The following is a 27139-nucleotide window of genomic DNA, read 5'->3' as shown; positions in this document are numbered from 1 at the left end:
GATATGAGGGTGGTAAGGGTTTTCCATCTTTGTAGATATTCGGGAAGGCTTTCTCCACCTTTTTGCTTGGTGTGGACAAGATCAACTATTGATAGCTCTATCTCAACAAGATGGGCATATTGGGCTACAAATGCCTCAGATAATTCAGCAAAATTTTTAATTGTTCCATAGGGGATTCTATAAAACCATTCAAGATCTGGTCCAACCAAGCTTTTGGGAAAGAGACACAAGAGGAAGATGTCATCGTATGCCACTTCTTGGTAGTGCATGTAAAATTCTTTGATATGTGTGATAGGGTCTCCTTTTCCTCTAAATTTGTCAAATTTGGGTGTCTCAAAATGCTTGGAGAATGGTGTCATGGTAATGGCTTTGTCAAATGGGTAAGGGCACACATTCTCAAACTTGAATTTTTTTGGATCATTTCCCTCTTGGATGTTCTTCAAAGTTGTTTTCATGGCTTCCCACTCTGAATTAATGGGTGATGGCTAGGGTGCCCCCAATGTAGGAGTGCCTTGAGGTAGGTATACACTAGATGGGACCATTTAATATGGATGGCTATAAGGGATTTGTTGATAGGGATTTTACATTGTTTGGGAAGCTGCATGGTGGATGACGATTTGCTGAGGGGGAGGTGGTGCATAGTGTTGCATGTGTTGCGAGGCTTGCTATTGATATGGGATTTGAGGTTGGGATTGAGGAACATAAGATGGCTGTGGGATAAATGAATTTCTTTGTGGAGGTAAGGTATAAGATGGTTGTGAAGCTTGGGGAAACAATCGGGGGGCTTGTGGGGTTTGACCAAGGTATGTGGGCTACACCCCCATTTGGGATGGTACCTGCAAATAATTGGTGGTTGGCTAGATTGGTGGGTTACCTCCTAGAAGTGGCATTGAAAAGTAGTTGGTAATAGGAGGTAATGGATTAGTTGGTGGTGGAGGTGGTGGAAATTGAAAGCTAGGAAATGGAATTGATGGGGTTTGATAGCTTGGTGGCTGGATTTGGAAGCTTGGTAGAGTGGTGGCGGGAGCTTGGGTCACTTGAGAGCTGGGTAGAAAATTGGTAGTATCTTGTGGGGTTTGATAGCTTTTTGGAGTGAGGGTAGTAGCTTGTGGATATGTGGCTGATGGCACTAAGCTCCCAAGACCTAATGGAAATGATGGGATCATGCTTTGGGCTATCGTGAACAAGCTGGAGGTGATGAAAGGTTGATTACTTGGCCCCATGGGCGACATCCCTGTTGTATATTGCTGAGGTTGGTCAAAGATGCTAGCACTGATTTGGGAGATGGGTGGATTTGGAAGGCTGGGTTGGGGAGTAGCAGTAGCAATAGTGAAGGGCATGAACGGTGAGTTGTTTTGGGTAAAGGGGGTTTGGAGCGGAGAGGTATGAACCAAGGATGGAGTGGTGGTGGCTGGGTTGGCTTGCGGCATCGAGATTTCAACTTGGGTGGATGATGGTATGTTTGGGTCTGTTGGATCATATGGATTGGCTGGAGGCTCTTCTTTTGGTATATATTGAGGATAATTTGGATCATAAGAGCCTATGGGTGGTGGTAGCTGCCCAAACAATGGGTGAGATGGATCTGATAATGGAGGGGTTCTTCCAAAGTCAAAGGTTCCTACATTGTCCCTTCAAAAATTAGCCATGATTGTCTCTTTGTTCTTTTCTATAATGGCGTTTACCAATACTACATTTTCTGGTTGGTTCATGAAAGCTTCAATGTCAGTAGATGATGGCATAGCTTTCTCTGGGCTAAAGGATGGTTGAGTGCTCAAGGGGGGTGAGGCTGTTCGATCCAAATGATAGGGCTCCATTGTTTCTTTCTTCTTGGCTAAGCGAGTGACGGGTGGCATGAAAAATGCTCCTAGGGATGAGATGCAACAAATGCTGGTAGATGCAAAAGGGAGGAAGGCTTTTCTATGCAAATGATTTCCTAGGTTGAAGCAAAGCTATATGACAAAACCTAAGGAGGATTGGGTTGGGAATTCTAACTTCAAAGATATGTTGCCAAAGCACTAAAGGTTTGCTTTCCTATGTGCAAGCTTGGTGGTGATTGTGTCAACTTAAGGATAGACTGATGATCCTTTAGGAAGAACACAAGATTGACCACTTGTGGATCCCAACCTTTAGCTCAAGGTGATGAGGTATAACAAGTGGCAAAGCTAGATTACCCTAGACAAAGCTTTGTCAAAGGGATAACCTTGGTGAGATTGGTGGTTTTGAAAGATTTTAGGAATGGCAAACTTTTAGCAAGGTGGCAACAATTTTTGAAGTCTTGGATGTGAAGATTTTGGATTGTTGGCTAGATGGTTTAGTCCTAAATGAGATGGATGAGCTAATAATTCTTAAGGGGATAACCTAAGATGGTTGACTTTTCTACAAAGATGACTCTAAGGTGAAGCTTATCTAAGAAGGTGTGGAGAAACAAGGGTGTATAATCATAGAAATCATGCCTAGTTGGTAAGGCATAAGTAGGATTAACTCCTGGATATTGGCTAAATTTGATGGTGCACTCTAACCAGGCCTCTTGAAGTGCTTCATCGACAGCTTTATCCTCTGCTTTCTGGAGTTTGGAAATTCGAGGACTTGGTGTTAGTTCCTTTCTCTTGGCTGAAAGTTATTGGTATACCTGAGATGGTTTGAGTTTAACTTTGTGGAACTTCTGTTTGGGTTTGGGTTGCTCTAACATCAATTCTTGAATGTGCTTGGCTTTGAGAGACCTTAGTTATTTTGCTTCAACTTGTTCAACTTCTGGAATAGGCAGTGACTACGCTAAGTGTACCCTAAGCTAGGATTGACCAAGTTTGGAAAACATTCATTCAACAAATAAAAAAGCAAGCAATAGATAGGAACAACCAGATAGAAGTTTTTGATTCTCAGAATGTGATACTTGCACTGAGGAGTGTGTATGTTTTACAAATGTTTCGATCAGTCACTTCAAACACATTAACACTCTAGATGGTTGTCTACAAGGCTGACAGTTGGTTTAGCTAGGGAGTCCTCAATATAACCAAAGGTACATGAGGCCCAAATTCGTAGATGAAACCAACAAGATGTCACACAGTCGAGAGGAGTGGTAACCCACTTCTCCTCTTTCACTTCTCAAGAGTATAAATTTCCTTGAGGCTTAGCTCGAGTGACAAAAATCTTGATTCCAAGAGAGGTGTCTTTCGATTCACCTTCTGATTCTTATACTCCTCCAGAACGTTGGAGTTGAGATTGTCTAAGGGGTGATGAAATCCTCAAGCAGGCCTCCTAAAAAGAAACAAGGTTTTGGATTCTAATATTATGCACCCAAGATGGCCTCGAAAGATGACAAGGGGACAGAAGATTTAGATGACCTTGGGCTATAAAAAAAAAACATGCTTGTTCTTTTACCAACTGACTCTTATGTGTGCTAATCTAGACTTTGCAAGAACTCATGTTTAAGAGACAATGTTCAATTCCAACTTGAAGCGCCAACAAAAGTAAATCGATCGAAGAATGCAAACAAGAAGAAGAGTTAGGGTCAACAAAAGAAAAATCGCGTGCCCGGAGGCCCTCCACATCAAGTATCGATTAATTATCTTTAAAGCATTGAAGAGTTGGTGTGATTTTGTTTTAAGCCCAAAGCAAAGATGTGTGAGACTCGATTTGTCAAGCGCGCGCTCGGAGGCCCTCCACGTCAATAGTTGTTCAATTTTAGTGCCCAAACTTGAAGTGTGGTCGATTTAATCTAGAGTTTTGGTCATTTAAAATTTTTGATAAAGTTAAAACAAACGTTCAAAGATCAAGTGAGTGAGTTAGATTGTGGAACATTTAACACCTTTTCCAAGTAGACCCATCTCCATAAATGGCGCTAAGATTGCAATCAATGGTTGAATTGATGGGTGATTAGAAAAGAGGTGAGTCCAAGGAACTACTCAAATTGATTTTTGAAAATTTGTATTTAACTTTAAAAAGTTTCTTAAATGTCCAAAAATCAAACTTTCCCTAAATTGCATGTGGAAAAGATATTTGTTTTGTTCAATTTTAGAAGCTCCAAATGAAGTGTTTGATATTGCAATGGTTAATTAATCCTTGGCATTCAAGATTGGATTTGTTTTTTTAATCATGCATTCAAGAAAAATTTGATTTTAATCCATGGCATTCAAGAGTTTTTTTAGCAACATGCATTCAAAGACAAGTGATTAAACATTCAAGTTTTTTCCTTTGAGCATTCAAGATTAAGATTTTGTGTGTTGTTTTAAGAACTTTGAAGTGCTTTGTTTTAACTTTAGATCATTCAAGATTGTTTTGGACTCAAAAATGAAAATGATTCTTTGGACTTTGGTTTTCATTCAAGATTTTGTGTTCTAGTTTGCATATTTTAAGCTCAAAAATGATATTCCTAAATTGTTTTGATGCATGAAAAACCTAAAAAATATTCAAGATTTTGCAACAAGACATTTGTTTGGAACAAATAAAAAAGCTTTTAGAAAAAAATTTCGCAACCATTTAGGACTCTTAGTTTTCATGAGATTTTTAAAAGAACTTTAAAATATTTGCAAATGAGGTTCATTTTATCCTTGATTGATTCTTTGAGTTTGATTTAGATTTTAGTGTGCACTTAGTGTTGATTTTGAACCTTTTGAAATGGAAACTTGAAGTTCTTTTTAAATTTCCAAAAATGAAGTGTTCCTAACTTTGCATGAATGCATCTAAAACCTTGATGTTGCAAGGATGCAAATGATTGGATTGGTTTAGTTTCACTTGTTAAAAGATTTTTTCTTTTTTCCAATTTTTTAATTTTTTAATGGATTTAAGTATGATTTGGGGGTTCATTTTAAGCACTAAAAAGAAGTGTGTATGATTTTTCTTCCTTAAAAAAAAATGGCCAAGATCTCCCACAAGAAGAAGAAGAAGAAGTAGATGGAATAAGAAGAATATATACAAGAAGAGGAAGAAGAATTCCAAGTGCTTTGTCCACCTATAAGCTTGAAAAATTTGCAAATACTATGAGATAGACTATGAGTTCTTTTGTCTTTTTCATGCTCATGTGGACCTACAAAAGCAATTTATACAATCCTACCAATCACAAAAACAAGCAAAATTAGCAAATGACATACAACACTTGACTAAAAAAGCTAATGAAGATGATCCATGCGGGGTCCCACCGGGCGTGCCAAAATGTATATGAGCAATGTTAGTATGCTAATAGAAACCAAATTTAAATAAAGCTTCTACAAACTAAACAAAATTCATAAACTTCAAGATAGACTAAGATGAACTCTCAATTGAGAATATGAGCCATTAATGGACTCTCTCAATGAGAAGCTCTCTTGTTGAGTGGCTTTGTCTAAATAGATAGGATATATGCTCAAGCTTATGCTTCAAAAAGGGCTTCAAATAGAGTTGGAATTTGGGTGTGAGTGTATAGTTTTGATGTAAAATGGCTTCTTAAAATGGCATTATGACTTTACTTCATGGATTGTGTTAAAATGGCTTGGGAGAGGATTCCTTAAATAAGAAAAGGGCTTGAGGGATCAAGGGCTAGGATGCAAGGATGGGAAAAAGCTTATGGAAGGCTCAGATTGCATGAGAGGAGAGCACATGGATTGTGCTTCCTTACAGCCAATCAAGGAGTGACACATGTCATAGGGTGAGACGATGGAGGAAAGGGGAAGGATGAGTCAACAAAGGAGGCTCAAGGGATAAAATCTTCATAAAGACCCTCATAATGGCTTGTAAGAGCAATAAAAGGGCTTGGAAGAGTCATTTATGGCCTAGTGGGCTTCATAAAGTTTTATGGTTGAGATATTTGGAAGGAGATGAGAGGAATTTCAACTTGGGCTTGATTAGGAAAGTTTTAAGCTTGCTTAGGCTTGTGCAAATGATTAGAGGATGGATTAGGATGGTTTAGGATTAGCTTAGGGATAGACAACTGGATGGCATTTAATGAGGGTGGGTGAAGGAGGAGATATTTGTTAACTTTGGCTTGGGTTAGTAAGTCTTAACCCATGTTTAGAGAATGTGACAAGGTTAGGAGGGGATTAGGATTAGGTTTAAAGACATCTTCTAGAAGAGTCTAGACTTTGGATGAGGATAAAGACTTTCTAGAATAGTCTAGAATTTTCTAGGATGAGGATGAAGACTTTCTAGAAGAGTCTAGAACTTCTTAAGATAAATTAGATTTTTAAGAAATAAATAAAGTTTTATTTATTTCAAAAGTTTGGGTTGAGGAGATATTTATTAAAACTTTTTTAATAAACATGAGGATTAATATTTAATCTTAATTAAATATTTTGAGTTGGGATTAGGGGTAGGAAATGATGGGATTAGCCTTTAATCAAAATTAAAGAAGGATTAGAAGATTTTGGAAGAGGTTAGTGGTCTTAAGGAAATTGGCCAAGTTTTGGGCAAATAAAAAATAATAATAATTTATTTTTGATCTTTTGGTCAATTTATTAATTAAATAATTAATAAATAAAGAAATAATGTTTAAATAAGATTTAAACATTTTTGGGAGGGATTCCTTAATTAAATATTTTTAATTAAGATAAAGAGATTTAATCGCATAAAAATAAATTAATTAATTAAATAATTAATTAATTAATAAATGATGATGTCATCAGAAATTTTTCAGAAAATAAAAATACTTTATTTTCTAAAGGTTTTTAGGTGTCTACAGATATAACTAATTTGAGTTATGAAATATGTAAAGATATAATATATAATCTATAAATATATAATATATTAACATAACTATTATATATAAAATAATATATAATCTATATGTTATATAATAATATAATAATATATATATATATAACGTAATGTAAAGATATAATCTATAATCTATTAATATATAATAATATATTATGTTATTATTATTATTATCTATAAATATAATATATATTATTATTATTTTTACTATATTTTTATTAAATATAATAACGTAATATATTATATATATGTTATTAATACATATTATTATTATTATCATATATAAATTATAATCTATAATATATTATTATTATTGTTATCATATGTAAATTATAATCTATAATATATTATTAATATTATGACTTATGTTATTAATATATAATAATATATTATGTTATTATTATTATAATCTATAAATATTATATATATATATATATATAATTATTATTTTTACTATATTATTTCTATTAGAGTCGTTTATATGGGTCGAAAGGGCTCATAGGATGAGCTATGACCCCTTCAACACATTCCATGATGATATATGTCCCTAAGGGATCCTAGGACCCCTAGGGACATATTAGAATAGTTCATATGAGTCGAAGGGGGTCACAAGATGACCTATGAACCCTTTCAAAATATTACAAGATGACATATGTCCCTAGGGGTCCTAGACCTATGAACCCTTTCGAAATATTACAAGATGAGATATGTCCCTAGGGGTCCTAGGACCCCTAAGGACATATTAGAATCATTAATATGGGTCGAATGGGGTCATAGGGTGACCTATGAACACTTTGGACACATTCCACGATGACATATGTCCTTAGGGGTCCTAAGACCCCTAGGGACATATTAGAATCATTCATATGGGTCGAAAGGGATCGTAGGGTGAAATATGATCCCCTTCGACACATTCCATGATGACATATGTCCCTAAGCCTCCTAGGACCCCTAGGGACATATTAGAATCTTTCATATGATTTGAAGGGGGTCATAGGGTGAACTATGACCCCCTTCGACACATTACATGATGACATGTGTTCCTAGGGGTCCTAGGACCCCTAGAGACATATTAGACTACTTCATATGGGTCAAAGGGGGTCATAGGTTGACCTATGACTCCTTTTGACCCATTAAATGATGACATATGTCCTTAGCGGTCCTAGGACCCCCAGGGACATATTAGAATCATTCTTATGGGTCAAAAGTGCTCATAGGGTGACATATGATCCCCTTTGACCCATTACATAAAGACATATCTTCCTAGTGGTCCTAGGAAGCCTAAGGACATATTAAAATTGTTATTATGGGTCAAAGGGGGTCATAGGTTGACTTATGACCCACTTCAACACATTACATCATGACATATGTCCATAGGAGTCCTAGGACCCCTAGGGACATATTAGAATGCTTCATATGGGTCAAAGGGTGTCAAAGGTTGACCTATGATCCCCTTCGACCCATTAAATGATGACATATGTACCTAGGGATCCTAGGACCCCTAAGGACATATTAGAATTGTTCTTATGGGTCAAAGGGGGTCATAAGTTGACCTATGACCCCCTTTAACCAATTACATGATGACCTATGTTCCTAGGGGTCCTAAGGCCCTTAGGGAGATATTAGAATCGTTCTTATGGGTCAAAGGGGGTCATAGGGTGACCTATGAACCCCTTCAAGCCATTAAGTGACTACATATGTCCCTAGGGGTCCTAGGACCCCTAGGGACATATTAGAATCATTCATATGGGTCAAAGGGGGTCATAGGTTGGCCTATGACCCCCTTCGACCTATTAAATGATGACATATATCCCTAGAGACATATTAGAATCATTCTTCTGGGTTAAAAGGGCTCATAGGTTGACCTATGGCTCCTTTTGACACATTAAATGATAACATATCTCCCTAGGGGTCCTAGGACCCCTAGGGACATATTAGAATCATTCTTATGGCTCAAAGGGGGTCATAAGTTGACCTATGACCCCTTCCGACATATTACATGACAACATATGTCCTTAGGTGTCCTAGCACCCCTAGAAACATATTAGATTCTATCATATGGGTCAAATGGGGTCATAGGTTGACCTATGACCCTCTTCGAACTATTAAATGATGACATATGTCCCTAAGGGTACTAGGATTCTTATAGACATATTAGAATTGTTCATATAGGTCAAAGGGGATCATAGGTTGACCTATGACACCCTTCAACCCATTACATGATGACATATATCTCTAGAGTTCTTAGGACCTCTAGGGACATATTAGAATCATTCTTATGGGTCAAAGGGGGACATAGCTTGACCTATGACCCCCTTAGACCCACTACATGATGAAATGTGTCACTAGGGGTCCTGGAATTTCTAAGGACATATTAAAATTGTTCTTCTAGGTCAAAGGGGCTCATAGGGTGACCTATGACCTCCTTTGCCACATTACATGATGACATATGTCCCTAGGGGTCCTAGGACCCCTAGAGACTATTAGAATCATTCTTCTAGGTCAAAGGGGGTCATAGGTTGACTTATGACCCACTTTGACACATTACATGGTGACATACATCCCTAAAGGTCCTAAGACCCCTAGGGACATATTAGAATGCTTCATATGGGTCAAAGGGTTTCATAGCTTGACCTATGACCCCCTTCAACCCATTAAATGATGACATATGTACCTAGTGGTCCTAGGACCCCTAGGGACATATTTGAATCATTCTTGTGGATCAAAGGGGGTCATAGCATGACCTATGACCCCTTTCCACCCATTAAACGATGACAAATGTCCCTACGGGTCCTAGGACCCCTAGGGACATATAAGAATGGTTAATATGGGTCAAAGGGGGTCATAGATTGACCTATGACCCCCTTCAACCTATTACATGATAACATATGTCCCTAGGGTTCCTAGGACCTCTAGGGACATACTAGAATCATGCTTATTTGTCAAAGGGGGTCATAGCTTGACCTATGACCCCCTTAGACCCATTACATGATGACATATGTCACTAGAGTTCTTAGAACTCCAAGGGACATATTAGAATCATTCTTATGGGTCAAAAAAGTTTATAGGGTGATCTATGACCCTCTTCGACCCATTATATGATGACATATGTCCCTAGGGGTCCTAGGACTGTTAAGAACATATTAGAATCATTCTTCTGGGTCAAAGGGGGTCATAAGTTGACTTATGACCCACTTTGACACATTACATGATGACATATGTCCTTAGCGATTGTAAGACTCCTAGAAACATATTAGAATGCTTTATATGGGTCAAAGGGTTTCATAGGTTGACCTATGACTTCCTTCGACCTATCAAATGATGACATATGTACCTAGTGATCCTAGGACCCCTAGGGACATATTAGAATCATTCTTGTGGGTCAAAGGGGGTCATAGGTTGACCTATTACCCCCTTCCACCCATTAAATGATGACATATGTCTCTAGGGGTCCTAGGATCCCTAAGAACATATAAGAATTGTTAATATGGGTAAAAGGGGGTCATAGATTGACCTATGACCCCCTTCGACCCATTACATGATGACATGTATCCCTAGGGGTCCTAGGACCCCTAAGGACATATTAGAATCGTTCATGACCCATTACATTACGACATATGTCCCTAGGGGTTCTAGGCCCCCTAGGGACATATTAGAATCATTTATATGGGTCAAAGGAGGTCATAGGTTGACCTATGACCCCTTTTGACCCATTACATGACGATATATGTCCCTAGGGGTCCTAGGAGCCCTAGTGACATATTAGAATCATTCATATGGGTCCAAACCTATGACCCCCTTCGACCCATTACATGATGGCATATGTTCCTAGGGGTCGTAGGATGCCTAGGTACATATTATAATCATTCATATAGGTCAAAGGGGGTCATAGGTAGGTCTATGAACCCCTTCGACCCATTAAATGATGACAAATGTTAGGAGGATTTGTAGGACACCTAGGAACATATTAGAATCATTTGTATGGGTCAAAGGGAGTCATAGTTTGACCAATGACCACCTTTGACCCATTACATGATGACATATCTCTCTAGGGGTCTTAGGACCCCTAGGGACATATTAGAATGCTTCATATGGGTCAAACAGGGTCATAGGTTGACCTATGACCTCCATTAACATATTAAATGACAACATATGTCTGTACGGGTCCTAGGACCCCTAAGGACATATTAGAATCATTCTTATGGGTCAAAGGGGGTCATAGGTCATCCCTTCAAACTATTATATGATGACATATGGCCTCAGGGTTCCTAAGACCCCTACGGACATATTAGAATGCTTCATATGGGTCAACGTGGGTCATAGGTTGACTTATGACCCTCTTCGACAGATTAAATGATGACATATGTCCATAGGGGTCCTAGCACCCCTATGGACATATGTCATCATTTAATCGGTCGAAGAGGGTCATAAGCCAACATATGACCAACTTTGACCTATAAGAATGATTCTAATATGTTCTTAGGGGTCTTAGGACCTCTAGGGACATATTTTGTCATATAAAGCGTTAAAGGGGGTCATAAGTTGACCTATGACCCCCTTTGACCAATAAGAAAGATTCTAATATGTCCCTATGGGTCTTAAGACCCCTTTGGACATATGTCATCATGTAATGGGTTGAAAGGGGTCATAGGTCAATCTATGACCCCCTTTGACCCATAAGAAGCATTCAAATATGTCCCTAGGGGTTCTAGATTCTCTAGATACATATGTCATCATGTAATAGGTCAAAGAAGGTCAAAGGTAAACCTATGACCCCTTTAGACTCATAAGAATGATTCTAATATGTCCCTAGAGTTTCGAGGACCCCCAAGGACATATGTCATCATGTAATGGGTCAAAATAGGTCATTGGTCAACCTATGAACATCTTTGACCCATAAGAATAATTTATGTAGGGACATATGTTGTCGTGTAATGTGTCGAAGGGGGTCATAGGTTAACCTATGACACACTTTGACCCATAAGAACGATACTCATATGTCCCTAAGGGTCTTAGGGACATATATTGTCATGTAATGGATCAAAGGGGGTCATAGGTCAACCTATGAACCCCTTTGACCCATATGAAAAATTCTAATATGTTTGTAGGGGTCTTAGGACCCCTAGGGACATATGTCATCATTTAATGTGTCGAAGGGGATCATAGGTCAACCGATGACCACCTTCGACCCATATGAATGATTCTAATATGTCCCTAGGGGTCATAGGACCCCTAGGGACATATGGAATCATGTAATATATCGAAGGGGGTCATAGGTTGACCCCTAAGAATGTGACCTATGACTCCATTTGACTCCTAAGAATGACTCTCATATGTCATTAGGGGTCCTAGAGACACATTTTATCATGTAATGGGTCAAAGGTAGTCATAAGTTAACCTATAACCCCCTTTGACCCATATGAACAATTCTAATATGTCCCTAGGTGTCCTATGACCCCTAGGGACATATGTCATCATGTAATGGATTGAAAGGGGGTCATAGGTTGACCTATGACTCCCTTTGACCCATAAGAATGATTCTAATATGTCCCTAAGGGTCCTAGGACCCTTAGGGACATATGCTATCATGTAATGGGTTGAAGCTTGTCATAGGTCACCCTATGACCCCCTTTGAGCCATATGTCATCATGTAAAGGGTCAAAGGGGGTTATAGGTCAACTTATGACCTCCTTTGATCTATAAGAATGATTCTAATATGTCCTTAGGGGTCCTAGGACCCCTTTGGACATATGTCATCACGTAATGGGTCGAATAAGGTCATAGGTCAACCTATGATTCCCTTTGACCCATAAGAAGCATTCAAATATGTCTGTAGGGGTTTTAAGACCCCTAGGGACATATGTCATCATGTAATGGGTCAAAAGAGGTTATATGTCAACCTATGACCCCTTAGACACATAAGAATGATTCTTATATGTCTCTAAGGTCCTGAAGACCACTAGGGACATATGTCATCATGTATTGGGTTGAAGTGGGTCATAGGTCAACCTATGACCCCCTTTGATCCATATGAACAATTCTAATATGTCTGTAGGGGTCCTAGGACCCTTAGGGACATATGTCATCATTTAATAGGTCGAAGGGGGTCATAGGTCAACCTATGACCTCTTTTGACCAATATGAACAATTCTAATATGTCCCTAGGTGTCCTATGACCCCTAGGGAGATTTGTCATCATGTAATGGGTCGAAAGAGGTCATAGGTTGACGTATGATTCCCATTGACCTATAATAATGATTCTAATATGTCCTTAGGGGAGATATGTCATCATGTAATGAGGGCCGAAAGTTGTCATAAGTCACCCTATGACCCCATTTGACCCATAAGAATGATTCTAATATGTCCCTAGGGGTTATATGTCATCATGTAAAGGGTCAAAGGGGGTCATAGGTCAACTTATGACCCCCTTTGACCCATAAGAACAATTCTAATATGTCCCTAGGGGTCCTAGGACTCCTTTGGACATATGTCATCATGTAATGGGTTGAATGGGGTCATAGGTTAACCTATGAGACCCTTTGACCCATAAGAAGCATTCGAATATGTCCTTAGGGATTTAGGACCATATGTCATCACGTAATGTGTCAAAGGGGGTAATAGGTCAACTTATGACCCCCTTAGACCCGTAAGAACAATTCTAATATGTCTCTAGGGCTTCAAGGACCTCTAGGGACATATGCCATCATGTAATGGGTCCAAGCAGGTCATTGGTCAACCTATGACCACCTTTGACCCATAAGAATGATTTTAATATTTTTTTAGGAGTCATAGAACCCCTAGGGACATATGTTGTCATGTAATGCATGGAAGGGGGTCATATATCAACCTATGACACCCTTTTGACCCACAAGAACGATTCTCATATGTCCATAGGGGTCCGTGGGACATATATTGTCATGTAATAGGTCAAAGGGGATCATAGGTCAACCTATGACCCTCTTTGACCCATATAAACAATTCTAATATGTTCCTAGGGGTCCTAAGACTCCTAGGGACATATGTTATCATTTAATGGGTCAAAAGGGATCATAGGTCAACCTATGACCCACTTCGACCCATATGAATGATTCTAATATGTCCCTAGGAGTCGTAGGACCCCTAGGCACATATGTCATCATGTAATGTGTCAAAGGAGGTCATAGGTCAACCTATGACCCTATTTGACTCATAAGAATGACTCTCATATATCCCTAGGGGTCTTATGGACATATGTCGTCATGTAATGGGTCGAAGGGGGTCATATGTTCTTGGACCCCTAGGGACATATGTCATCGTTTAATGGGTCAAAATGGGTTATAGGTCAACCTATGACCCCCTTTGACCCATATGAACAATTCTAATATGTCCCTAGGTGTCCTATGACCCCTAGGGACATATGTTATCATGTAATGGGTCAAAGGGGGTTATCAGTTGACCTGTAACTCCCTTTGACCCATATGAATAATTCTAATATGTCCCTAAGGGTCCTAGGACCCCTAGGGACATATGTCGCCATGTAATGGGTCAAAAAAATTTACAGGACACCCTGTGACCCCCTTTGACCCATAAGAACGATTCTAATATGTCCCTAGGGGTCCTAGGACCCCTAGGGACATATCTCATCATTTAAAGGGTCAAAGGGGGTCATAGGTCAATCTATGACCCCCTTTGACCCATAAGAACGATTCTAATATGTCTTTAGGGGTCTTAGGACCCCTTTGGACATATTTCATCATGGGGTCATAGATCAACCTATGATCCCCTTTGACCCATAAGAAGCATTCGAATATGTTCCTAGGGGTTCTAGGACCCCTAGGGACATATGTCATCATGTAATGGGTCAAAGGGGGTCATATGTCAACCTATGATACCCTTAAACACATAAGAATGATTATAATATGTCCCTATAGTTCTGAGGACCACTAGGGACATATGTCATCATGTAATGGGTCGAAGCAGGTCATAGGTCAACCTATGACCACCTTTGACCCACAAGAATGATTTTAATATTTCTCTAGGGGTCCTATGACCCCTAGGGACATATGTCATCATGTAATGTGTCGAAGGGGGTCATAGGTCAGCCTATGACCCCCTTTGACCCATAAGAATGATTCTCATATGTTCCTAGGGGTCCTTTGGACATATGTCATTATGTAATGGGTCAAAGGGGGTCATAGGTCAACCTATTACCCCCTTTAACCCATATGAACAATTCTAATATGTTCTAGAGGTCCTAGGATCTCTAGGGACATAGGTCATCTTTTAATGGATCGAAGGGGATCATAGGTCAACATATAACCTCCTTCAACCCTTATGAACAATTATAATATCTCCGTAGGGGTCCTAGGACCCCTCGGGACATATGTTATTATGTAATGTGTCGAAGGAGGTCATAGGTCAACCTATGACCCCCTTTGACCCATACAAATGATTCTCATATGTTCCTAGGGGTCATAGGGACATATGTCATCATGTAAAAGGTCAAAGGGGGTCATAGGTCAACCTATTGCCCCCTTTGACCCATATAAACAATTCTAATATGTCCCTAGGGGTCCTAGGACCCGTAGGAACATATGTCATTATTTAATGGCTTGAAGGAGGTCATAGGTCAACCTATGACCCCCTTTGACCCATATGAACAATTCTAATATGTCTTTAAGGATCCTAGGACCCCTACGGATATATGTCCTCATTTAATAGATATTTTAATATGTCCCTATGGGTCCTAGGACCCCTAGGAACATATCTCATCATTTAATGGGTTGAAGCAGGTCATAGGTCACCTTATGACCCCCTTTGACCTATATGAACGATTCTAATATGTCCCTAGGGTTCCTAGGATCCCTAGGTACATATGTCTTCATGTAATGGGTCAAATGGGGTCATAGTTCAACCTATGACCACTTTTGACCCATATGAACGATTCTAATATGTCCCTAGGTGTCCCAAGACCCCTAGGGACATATGTTTTCATGTAATGTGTCGATTGGTGTCATAGGTCAACCTATGACCCCCTTTGACCCATAAAAATGATTCAAATATGTTCCTAGAGCTCTTAGGACCACTAGGGACATATGTTGTTATGTAATGGGTTGAAGGGGATCATAAGTCAACCTATGACCCCTTTTGACTCATATGAATGAATCTAATATGTCCCTAGGGGTGGTAGGACCCCTAGGGACATATGTCATTATGTAATGGGTCGAAGGGGGTCATAGGTCAACCTATGATGCCCTTTGACCCATATGAATGATTCTAATATGTCCCTAGGGGTCTTAGGACCCTTAGGGAGATATGTCATCATTTAATGGGTTGAAGGGGGTTATAGGTCAACCTATGACCCCCTTTGACCTATAAGAATGATTCTAATATGTCCCTAGGGGTCCTAGACCCCTAGGGACATATGTTGTCATTTAATGGGTCATAGGACCTATGACCCCCTTTGACCCATAATAATGATTCTAATATGATCCTAGGAACATATGTTGTCATGTAATATGTTGAAGGGGGTCATAGGTCAACCTATGACCCACTTCGACCCATAAGAACGATTCTAATATGTCACTAGGGGTCCTAGGACCCCTAGGGACATATGTCGTTATGTAATTGGTCAAAGGAGGTCATAAGTCAACCTATGACCTCCTTTAAGTCGTATATATTAATAACACACACACATATATATATAACGTTATTATATTTAATAAAAATATTACATTATTATATTTAGTAAAAATAATAATAATATAAATTATATTTATAGAGTATAATAAGAATAACATAATATATTATTATATATTAATATATTATATGTTATATCTTTACATTATGATATTATATATATATATATATATATATATATATATATATATATATATATATATATATATATATATATATATATATATATATATATATATATATATAATATTATAATACATATTTACATAGCAATATAACAAAAGTAATTTATAAATCATAAGCTATAACTCTTAAATTTGGTTTTTCCTCCAAAATGGGTTGGGATTTCAAAATTTCCACCAAAATTCACCGAGCCATATTGGATATCTGATTAGAAATCAGTATTTACCAAGCCTAGCCGATCAACCCAAAAGATGTGTTTGAAGAGGGTTTTAGTGATACTTAGACTTTGGATAGCTGTCTGACAATGTTATTTTGATCGAAATTGAATGAAACGAAACCGGTTTGTTAATATTGCTTTTGAGATTCCATCGATATAATTTCTATCAAATTCTGAGTTCGATAAGTATTTATTAGTTAATTATCAATGAAGATTATTGTAAAGTGTTGATTGACATACTAATTGAAAAATAGCTATAACTTTCAAATGGTATAACATTTTTTAAATCTAAAAGTTGCATCACATTTGATGCTTTTCCTAGTATAAGAAAAAAATTAAAACAAATAAATTTGATAAAATTTTCTATTAGTTAAGGTGGTCAGACACGAGACTTTTTTTTTTTCGAAAATGTTTTAGTAGAAAATTCATATTTAATTATTTATTTGGAATAAAAATACCAAAAAAATGCATCACATCTAGGCATGAATCTACTTTTCATATCTATAATTATATTAGAAAAATATTATCATTTAATTTTGACTAAGGTGGTTAGACATACACCTACTTTTTATTTTTGCCCTGAAATATTTGTAGTACTGCATTAAAATTCAAACTTTTGACCAATCCATTATTTTTTTCTCCTGATAAGGCCTAGTAGTTTAGAAACTAGACTCAATTTCCTACAGATTATTTTCTTACGACTTTTTGATATAAAGTTTATAACCACTTCAAAATTATGTGTCAAGTTGACATAACCCTAATTTGCTGATTTTTCACTACCACTTAAGGCCATAGTTTGGTACACTATGATCCTGCACATTCTTTATAGATCCAACTTTGCACTGAGCACTCTTTTTTTTCCTCATTGCTCCTAGGTTTTCAATCAATTTTTGTAGCTATAGCTTAGCAAGATCATATGTATTATCTTTCTTCACATTATTATAACCCACATCTACTATAATATAGGGCACACTATTTAATCTTCTTGATTGGTAAAACTTATGTTCAATTACCCTTACTACAAAATCTATTAGAGGATCTATGATGGTGTCGATTGTCATTCCCCTCTTACTCCACAAAATGCTTGTGTTCTTCTCAATAGCCTCTTTTGATTAACTCCTCATAGTCTTAGGCTGATCTAGGTTTGGATACCCTATTACCCTATTGATTATTCTTTTGGTGATTTTGATAGGTCCATTGTCTAGCCATAGTGAACTATCATGTATCCTACTCAATACAATCCTGATCCATTTAGTTTTGAAAATATTTGGGAAATCTAGGGAATGAGATAACCTTTTCTTCTCTACAATTTTGTATTCTTCCCTTAGCACACCATTTTCACATAATTTACCATATGCTTCTCTGATTTCCATATCTCCAATGCTTTCAATCTTATAGCTATAACATTTTTTGACATCTTGAATTATTAAAACTTTTGGTGGTATCATGGATAATGCATCAAAGGGGTCTTGTTTGTATGAAATGTTATGTATGGCTTTCAAAATAGGTTGTTTAACTTTTTTACTAACCAAACAAACATTCAAAACCTCCTTACACTCTACACCTTTTCCTTTTGAGGAACTAGATGCCATTTTGCAAAACTTGGGTTTACGAAATAAGAAACAACGCAGCTTGGCACATAATAAATACATTGTTAAATCTAATGAAATGGTATCAAATTTTTGTTCAAATCTTCTACAAATGCTTTGGATGGATTTTCAAATTGCCTTTAGCTCTTCTTGCTCTTTCTTGATTTTGAATGATGTAAAAAATGATTTGAAATCGATCAAGTACACTTTTGAAATATTGCAATGCTGAGTGCTTATAAAGCTATAAAATTGACATCAACTAATTTTAGGACCACTTGGCATCCATTAGTCTTTTCATTTATTTGACAAACATTATGAGCTCAACAACAACTAGCCAATCTATTAGCTCAGCATTCTCTAGCATTTCACTTAGCAATCACATGAAACTTTTCATGTCGGACGAAAAACATGGAAAACTTAAAGATTTTTCTTTGATTCCTAATAACATCTTGCATCTTTTTTCATGCTTATGTAGACTTTTTAGAACTAAATTCTTTGGAATTGATGTATGAAATAACTTTTGAATATCAGTCCCACATACCACTTGATTGCTTAGTTTGATAAGGTGTGATCACCTAACCCATTGGGTGAAGTGATCCTTTTTCCACTTGATGTGCTACAATCCTCCTTTTTCTTCCATGTCTTATTCATATCATTTTTGAAATTTTCAACATTTTTCTTGCCTTTTCCTTTATTAAACTCACAATTTGGTGCGCTTGACCTTGTTGGACAATATCGATTGATGTGACCAATCTTCAAATAGCTAAAACATGTGGTTTGACTCAACCACTTTTTGTAGTCACTTCTGAAGTGTTTTCTAATGTAATTATCAGGAATATGTACATACTCTTGACAATATTGACATCTATATCTTGTGTTATAATCCTAATTATAAGAGTTTCCATTGTTCTTTACCTTTGTTTGCCAATTTGATGACCACATGGGTTTGGATCTGCACTCAAATGCTCTATTTCCATACTTCTAATAATTATAATAGTATCCCTCAATTTTTTTGTGTGCATGATCTTAGTTTTTCATTCATGTGCCTAATGACCTTGTTTGTTGCACTTATGGTAGTGAACCATGCTCTTATGCTTGACATTTTGATTTATAGTCTTGCTCCTACACACATTAGCAGTATATCCTTTCTTACCACAATTATGACAAGTAGGTTTGGAATTCTTACCTTTGTTGTTCCTTTCTTTAGTACTTTTGGATGACTCTCCTTCTTCAATACTTATGTATCCCAGTCTAGGTGTATCATTATTGGATCTAGGGATCTCAATAATTGCTCAAAATATTTGATGGCTTCACTTGGTTTATTGAAACTTTCACCAAATTCATTTTCCATTTTTGGGTCATTATGAAATTTCTCATTCTGAACTTCAAAGTTGTTATCTCATTGTCCTTGACACTCAATTCATAGTTGGCATTCATCGTTTGACTCAAAGCATCCAATTGCATGTTTGAAATCTTAGTTAACTTTGATCATTTGTCTTCTAGTATGTTGGTGAAAACTCTTTTATCTTCTTCAATCATGGCTTTGTCTTCCATAGCTTTCTTTTTCTATTTAGTCACCTCACATAGTAGTATGGCTTGTGATTCTTGCTCTAACTTGAGATTTCTAATTTCCTCAACTTGGGCTCTATTCTTTTCCGTTAGATATGTAGTTGCTGCATCAAATTCATTAGAATCTCCATTAGCAAATAGCTTAGTAGTGTCCATCTCTTTGTATTGTGTGTCATTCTCCTCAAAAGAAATTTCCTTCCTTCTCTTTAAAGATTTCTTTAATTCTTCTCTTTCTTCATGTAGTTGATATAGAATGAGTTTTATTTCAATTCCTTGATTCTCATTGATCTTGCCTAGCTTGTAGACTTTCATTTTCAAGATCTTTCCTCAAAGTTACAAAGATTCTCTTTCAGAGAACTAGGCTCTGATACCAATTGTTGGAATTACAATAGAAAAGGTAAACTTCTAAGGGTAGGAGGGGATGAATCAGTAGTTTAAACTTTGACCGATAAAACATTCACCACACTTCCATCTCATACATTCAATAAGTAAATAGAAATATCATATAAACAAGTAAACATTCACATATATATGACATCATATATGATTACCTAAAAATCCTCTAATGAGAAGGTAAAAATAGGGTGGAGATGACACCCACAAATCTTCACTACTATAGTAATAAAGTGTATCCAATGAAGGTTACAATGTTTGATCATGAGGCATGATCCACCATGTGAAAGATCTACCCTGTTAAAGGCTTACAAAAACTATTAGGTCATACTCTATTAAAAGATTTCAACACCCCATTAAAAGTGTTCCATGTTAAAGGATTTTAACTCACAATTAAGTAAGCACCTTGTGAGAGGATTTCAATATAGCTTATTGTTGCGGTGTCCACAACACACACCCCATTCCTCACTAGGAATGGGGACCCCCTACTTTTTTTGACTCCCAAACTCATAGTTCGAGAGTTGGGAGAAGAAGAGTTTTATTAGAATTTAGAATTTTAGAGTCAAATATTTAAAAAATTGAAAAACACAAAAAATAAAATAAAATAATTTTAAAAATAAAAAAAATTTAATTTTAAAAAAAATCTTGAAAAGCGCCACACACATTTATGCCACGCGTGCGTACGCCACTACAGTACGCTCTACTACGGTTCGTTTAAGTATAAGTTGACATATATTTAATTCCTTATACTTAAGATATATTTTAATATATGCAACGAATCTTTTGAGATAGGTTTCAGACCTCCCCAAGATAAGGTAAAGATTCTAAGAAATTTTAGGGCTTCAAAAATTCAGACTTAGCCAAATTTCAAGGTTTCAAGATTTCAGACTTAGCCAAATTTCAAGATTCACCTCCATGCCACTTTTGTTTGAGTAGCTAGTGTCTTTGCTATGCATTGTTAACTCTACGGACTAATGTTTGCTTCTTTTGTAGGTAAAAATGGCATCCTCAACTTGTCAAGATCATAACTTTTAACTCGGGCCTTGAAATTCAGATTTGCTTACACCATTGGAAAGAAGAACTAAAGATCTAATTTCAGTCCCTAAAATAGTGAGCCTTCCATTGCCCAATTTCAGGGACTGACGAAGGTTTTGACTTGAAATTTTGAGCAAAAGATCTCCAAAATGGTCATTTAAAAATGCCTAAAAAATTTGTGAAAAAATATGAAAAAGTTGCAAACATTTGATCATCTTGGATAATTTGGATCACTTAGTTTCTTGTCAGGAAGGATTGGATAGGTGGAGAGAAGACAAAGGTCAAATATACAGAGGTTGGACACATAAACCAAATTAGGTTCCTCATCTTATGCAGATTTTGGGGACAAGATTCAATGTAGGTGCCTTGTGATTTTTGATTGAAGAAGTGGAGGCAGTGCAAGTTTATGAAAGTAATTGGCTATAAAGAGGGTGTAAATCATTAGAAAGGGGCATGGAGCGTATACAAAAAGTGATCTAAAACCTCATTTGAGAAAAACTCAAAAACCATTTTCAAAATTGAGAAGTTTTATTTTTTGGCAAATTGAGCTCCGCAAGTTCGCAGCTCCGTAGGTCCATAGGTCCGTAGGTCCACAGTTTTGCATTTTCATGTAGGTCCACAATTCAAAGGTGCGTTGACAGTTGACTACCAGTTTCAGAAATAGCACTTTCTATGCATTGGGAGCACATTTTGATGGCAAGTTAACTCCAACACACATCAAGTGAAGGGCCGATTTCCATTTTTGAATCCTCCAAGCACTTCCAATTTGACTAATAGCTTCCTGCTACTTTCTCTCTCATGCTTTCATTGTTTTCAACATGTAAAGGGCTCATGCATCCAATTAATGCATAAAATATGGATGGAGTCCCTCTAAGCACCAGTTAGATTATCAGTTTGTATATATTTAGTTTGTTTTAAATGTTTTAAAAGCATTTTATTGCATTAAGATATCTCTCACTCTCAACACAAATTGAGAAGATGATTTCTTATAAATACCCCATTGTAAAATGTAACAAGGGCCACCGTTATTATGCAATAAAGATATGCTTTTGGTGCTAGCATTCAGAGTGTAGTTATTCTTGCCTAAATGTGTCATTGTTTTGTGAATTTTATTCATGAGATTGTGATTGAGCCAAAGGTTTATTGTGTTGTTTCTGGTTGGGCGATCTTTTAGTTCTAGTGTTTTCTATAGATAATTGAATTTTGTTGACATAACGAGCTTGAGAAGAGATCACCCGATTGTGTCTACATAGCTTTTTGTCTCGCATGAGTGCACTTTCTATGGCCTTGTGATTTGATGAAAAGTGAAACATCATTCGATTTGTTAAAGATTCTCATCGACAATTGCATCAATGGATTCTAGGAAGCGTTGCTCCTATCTTCATTGGTTTCCTACTGATTTCTTCAAAGGTTTAACTCGCAGCGTGTTGTGTTCTGTAGCTTATGTCCATTTAAGAATTTTAATTTCAAGTTATTTGATTTCATGTTATTTTCTTTTAGTTTCATTATTTTCTTTGCTAACCCCCCTGTTAGAATAGGCCCTCATAGTAGTTGCATTGTTAGAATTGCATTCATTGAAAAAATAGAAAATACAAAAATATTGTTCTTTTGGTGTGATATTTTGAGACAACAAATAGATTTTACTTCGATTCCAAGATAGAAGAGTTTTTTTAGAACTAGCAAAGGCCTCCTCGTGAACATTCGCATTTATCTTCTACTAAGTGGATTTTGGTATGTCGCAAGACAAACACTAAACCTTGGAGCCGATCCTTAAAAAGATTTTCTTTTCAAGAGAGGAATTACACTATGGATTCTTGCCATTGACCTCGTGCAAAATGAACGCCCAACACCTATTAGAACTAATCTATTAAGAGATTCTACTAATTCACATATTAGAATGACTCAACATTGATCCTACACTTTGTTTCTTAATGAAAGATCACTTCTAAACTAATGTATTCTTGATCCTTCTTGATCAGATGTCTCTGTGCCATATATTATTTCCTTCCTCTATTCTTCCTCTAACAGATTCTGCAATGCAATTTCACTTCACAATTCCCTAGCCACCATGAATACTCTATTTGTGCATGAAAAATTTCTCTCTTCACTTCCTTCTAGACACATATGAAGTTTAGGATTTGTCCTCCTTAAGAAGATTTTAGTGAATTAGGGTTATATATTTATCAATGGTTGTGATTCACCTATTTTACCACTTAAACCCTCCCTTTACCTAATTGGATGCATGTCCTTCATAGGGATTCCAACTTAATATTTGTCCTTATCATCAAAACATCATAATTCAATTTATAAGTTGGCTCAAAAATGGTTTACATAGTAGTTTGTGCCATTACAAGCAAGTATGAAAAAACTGTGCTACTCAACATTTGAAGTATTTGATGCTCGATACATATTGATTTCTATACTATGACTCAACATCTGAATGACTTGGATTGCATTACTTGCTTGGCTTTTGTATCACTTGGCATACACTATCTACTTGACACTTGAGTGATTCAGCACATGAGTGACTCGTCACTCGCTATGGACTTAGCATGCTTAATCTTATACATGTGCTTGGCATATACTACTTTGTTGGCATGAACTAAGTAAATGACTTAAGTATGTAGACACTCACTTGTCAAACCAATCTAAGATCAACATACACTGCTAACCATGCATTGAGTTCATTTAATTCTCAAGAAAATCCATCTATCAAACATCTCAAATGGATGGATCAGTTGCAGGCTTATACCTTCAACATCAAACACAAGAAAGGTGTTTCATACAAGGTTGTTGATGCCCTTAGTAGAATGGTTAGTCTAGTTGAGGAGGTAAAACTTTAGAGTGTGGAAATTGATTCCCTCAAGCATTTATATGCTCATGATCCTAATTTTTTAGAGATTTTTAAGGCTTGTACATAGATGGTTGGAAGATACCATACTAATTTATGTAAATATCTTATTTAGAATGGACTCCTATTCAAAGGAGCTCAATTATGCATTCCCAAATGCTCAATGAGGACAAATATCATGATGGAAAAACACTATGGTGGTCTAGGAGGACACTTTGGCATTGATAAGACAATAGACATAGTGAAAAGAAGCTATTATTGGCCAAGAATGAAAATTGAGGTAAAGAAGTTCATAGAGACTTGTACCATCCATCAGCAATACAAAGGTGTTTCTATAAATTAGGGGTTATATCAACCCTTACCAATCCCACAAGACTTTGGGAATCAATCTCAATGGACTTTTTGATGGGGCTACCTTAAAAATAGCTAGGTTTTGATAGTATTTTTGTGGTAGTAGATAGATTTAGTAAAATGGTCCATTTTATACCATGTAAAAGCACAAATGATATTGTACATATTTTCTTTAAGGAAGTAGTTAGGATCCATGGTTTACTAAAAATTATTGTATCTAATAGGGATATGAAGTTTCAAGGCCACTTTTGGAGAAAACTCTTCAAGAAAATTCGACTAACCTAAATTACAACTCTGCCTATGCTCCACAAAGTGATGGGTAGACTGAGGTGGTGAATAGATCCTTAGGAAATCTCCTAAGATGCCTAACCAAATAATATGCTCAAAGTTGGGATCTACTTTTGCCTCAAGAAAAATTTCCATTTAATGACTTCATGGATAGATCAACAGGAAAAACACCTTTTCAAATAGTATATGGCCTTCATCCCAAGGGACCATTGGACTTGGTAAAACTACCATTTGACTTTAATATCAGTGCTCAAGGAGAAGAATTGGAAGAACTTATTGAAAAAGTGTAGAATAAGGTTAAAGAAGCATTGCATAAATCTACATTGAAATACAAGGAACATGCTAACATAAGAAGAAGAGAAATTCATTTCAAAGTTGTAGACAAAGTTTGGGGATATTTGAGAAAGAGAGGCTACCTAAGGGTAGATATTCCAAACTTTAGATGAAGAATTTTTTACCATGCAACATACTCAACATGATGGGTGAAAATGCAACATACTTCACATACTTAGATTGGGTGATGTATATACCATACTTATTCTATATTCTTGCAAACAAACAAATAACTTTATCTCTCCAAACATAGACATCTCAAATTATTTCTTCATTTCATATGCAGTTTCTTTAAATAATCCATCTTGACCTCGAAATATGATATCATCCAAAAAAAATTCAGCTAGTAAAATACCTTAACTTCCTTTTGTCTTCAAGTATATATTGTTGTTATCATCATTCTTCTCAAAACTAATCTTGACAAGATAGTTGTGAAGCCTTTCATACCATGCTCTTGGGGCTTGCTTTAAACCATAAAAAGCTTTGTATAGTCTACATATCATATTCTTGTTTTTAGCATCAACAAATTCTTATGGATGTTCTATGTAAACCTCTTCTTATAATATATCATTCAAAAATTTTGGCTTTACATCCATTTCATAAACTTTGAAACCTTTGTAAGAAGAGTAGGCAAGTAGAGTTCTTACTCCTTCCAATCATACAATAAAGGAAAATGTTTTTCCATAGTCTATTCCTTCTTCTTGTGCATACCCCTTGCAAACTAATCTTTCCTTATTCCTTGTGACTTCACTATTTTCATCTAACTTGTTTCTATATATCCACTTGGTTCCAATCACATTCTTGTTCTTTGGTCTAGGAACTAGAGTCAATGTCTTGTTCTTCTCAATCTTCTCAATCTCTTTTTTCATGGCTTTACTCTAGTTCTTATTTTATAAGGCATATTTCACTATCTTAGGCTCCTACATGCACAAAAAACATGTATAACTTCTCATCCTATTTCTTGTCATTGTTCTAGCATCTTTATCTCCAATAATTTTTGTAGTAGTGTGATGTCTTTTGATATAATTTGACAATCTTGGTTCTACTCTTCTTTCTTCATTAGGTTTGTCAACTTTAGAATCACTATGTACTTCTCTATTAGGTAATTCAACATCTCTTTCATGTATACTTATCTCAAATTTAGAATGTGCTTCACCTACTTTTTGCAACTCATCTCCTGACTATAACTCAATTCCTAAATGTAACTTGACATTCATTGTATATGACTAGGCAGTCACTAAAACTTGCTATTGATTTGCAACTTGGTTTACAATATCTTCATCAATAGGCATACCTTCATAAAAGTATACCAATTATTTGTAGTCTTTAGGTTCCTCCATAGGTTCTGTTTCGTGTACCTCTATATATTCATTAAACTTCACATTTGCACTTTCCACAACTTTGTTAGTGTTAGTATTTAAACACTTATAAGATTTAGTTATTTTGGAATAGCCAAGGATAATACCTTAAAATATTTACATTGTGTGAGTATACATACCATAATTCAAAAAGTGTTGAATGAGAACCTTTCTTGACTTGCACACAGTTCAAGGTATAGACATCTATACTTGCAGCCTCTCTCTAGTATTTCAAAGAAACATTATTCTCCATCATGAGTGTCCTAGAATAGTCCATTACAAATATTTTCCTCCTTTCAACAATCCCATTTTTTGGAGAGGTCATAGGAGCAGATGTTTGTCTTTTGATTCCCCTGTCATTACAAAACATCTCAAATTCATTTGATGTAAATTCTCCACCTCTATCAGATATTAGAAATTTCAAGCTTTTATATGTCTCCTTTTCAACTCTAACTAAGTACCACTTAAACATTTGGTAAGCATCAAATTTTTATTTCAGAAACATATTGTCATCATACTAGAATAATCATCATCAAATAGGATAATGTATTTGTCACCCTTGGATCTATTGGTGTTTTAAAACTACTAAGCAACAAAATGCTTAATACCA

The sequence above is a fragment of the Cupressus sempervirens genome, chromosome 2, assembly GCF_028749045.1.
Source record: "Cupressus sempervirens isolate cs-2001-9-10 chromosome 2, ASM2874904v1, whole genome shotgun sequence".
Lineage (NCBI taxonomy): Eukaryota > Viridiplantae > Streptophyta > Pinopsida > Cupressales > Cupressaceae > Cupressus > Cupressus sempervirens.
The sequence above is the reverse complement of the archived record's forward strand: the minus strand, read 5'-3'. Positions refer to the sequence as shown.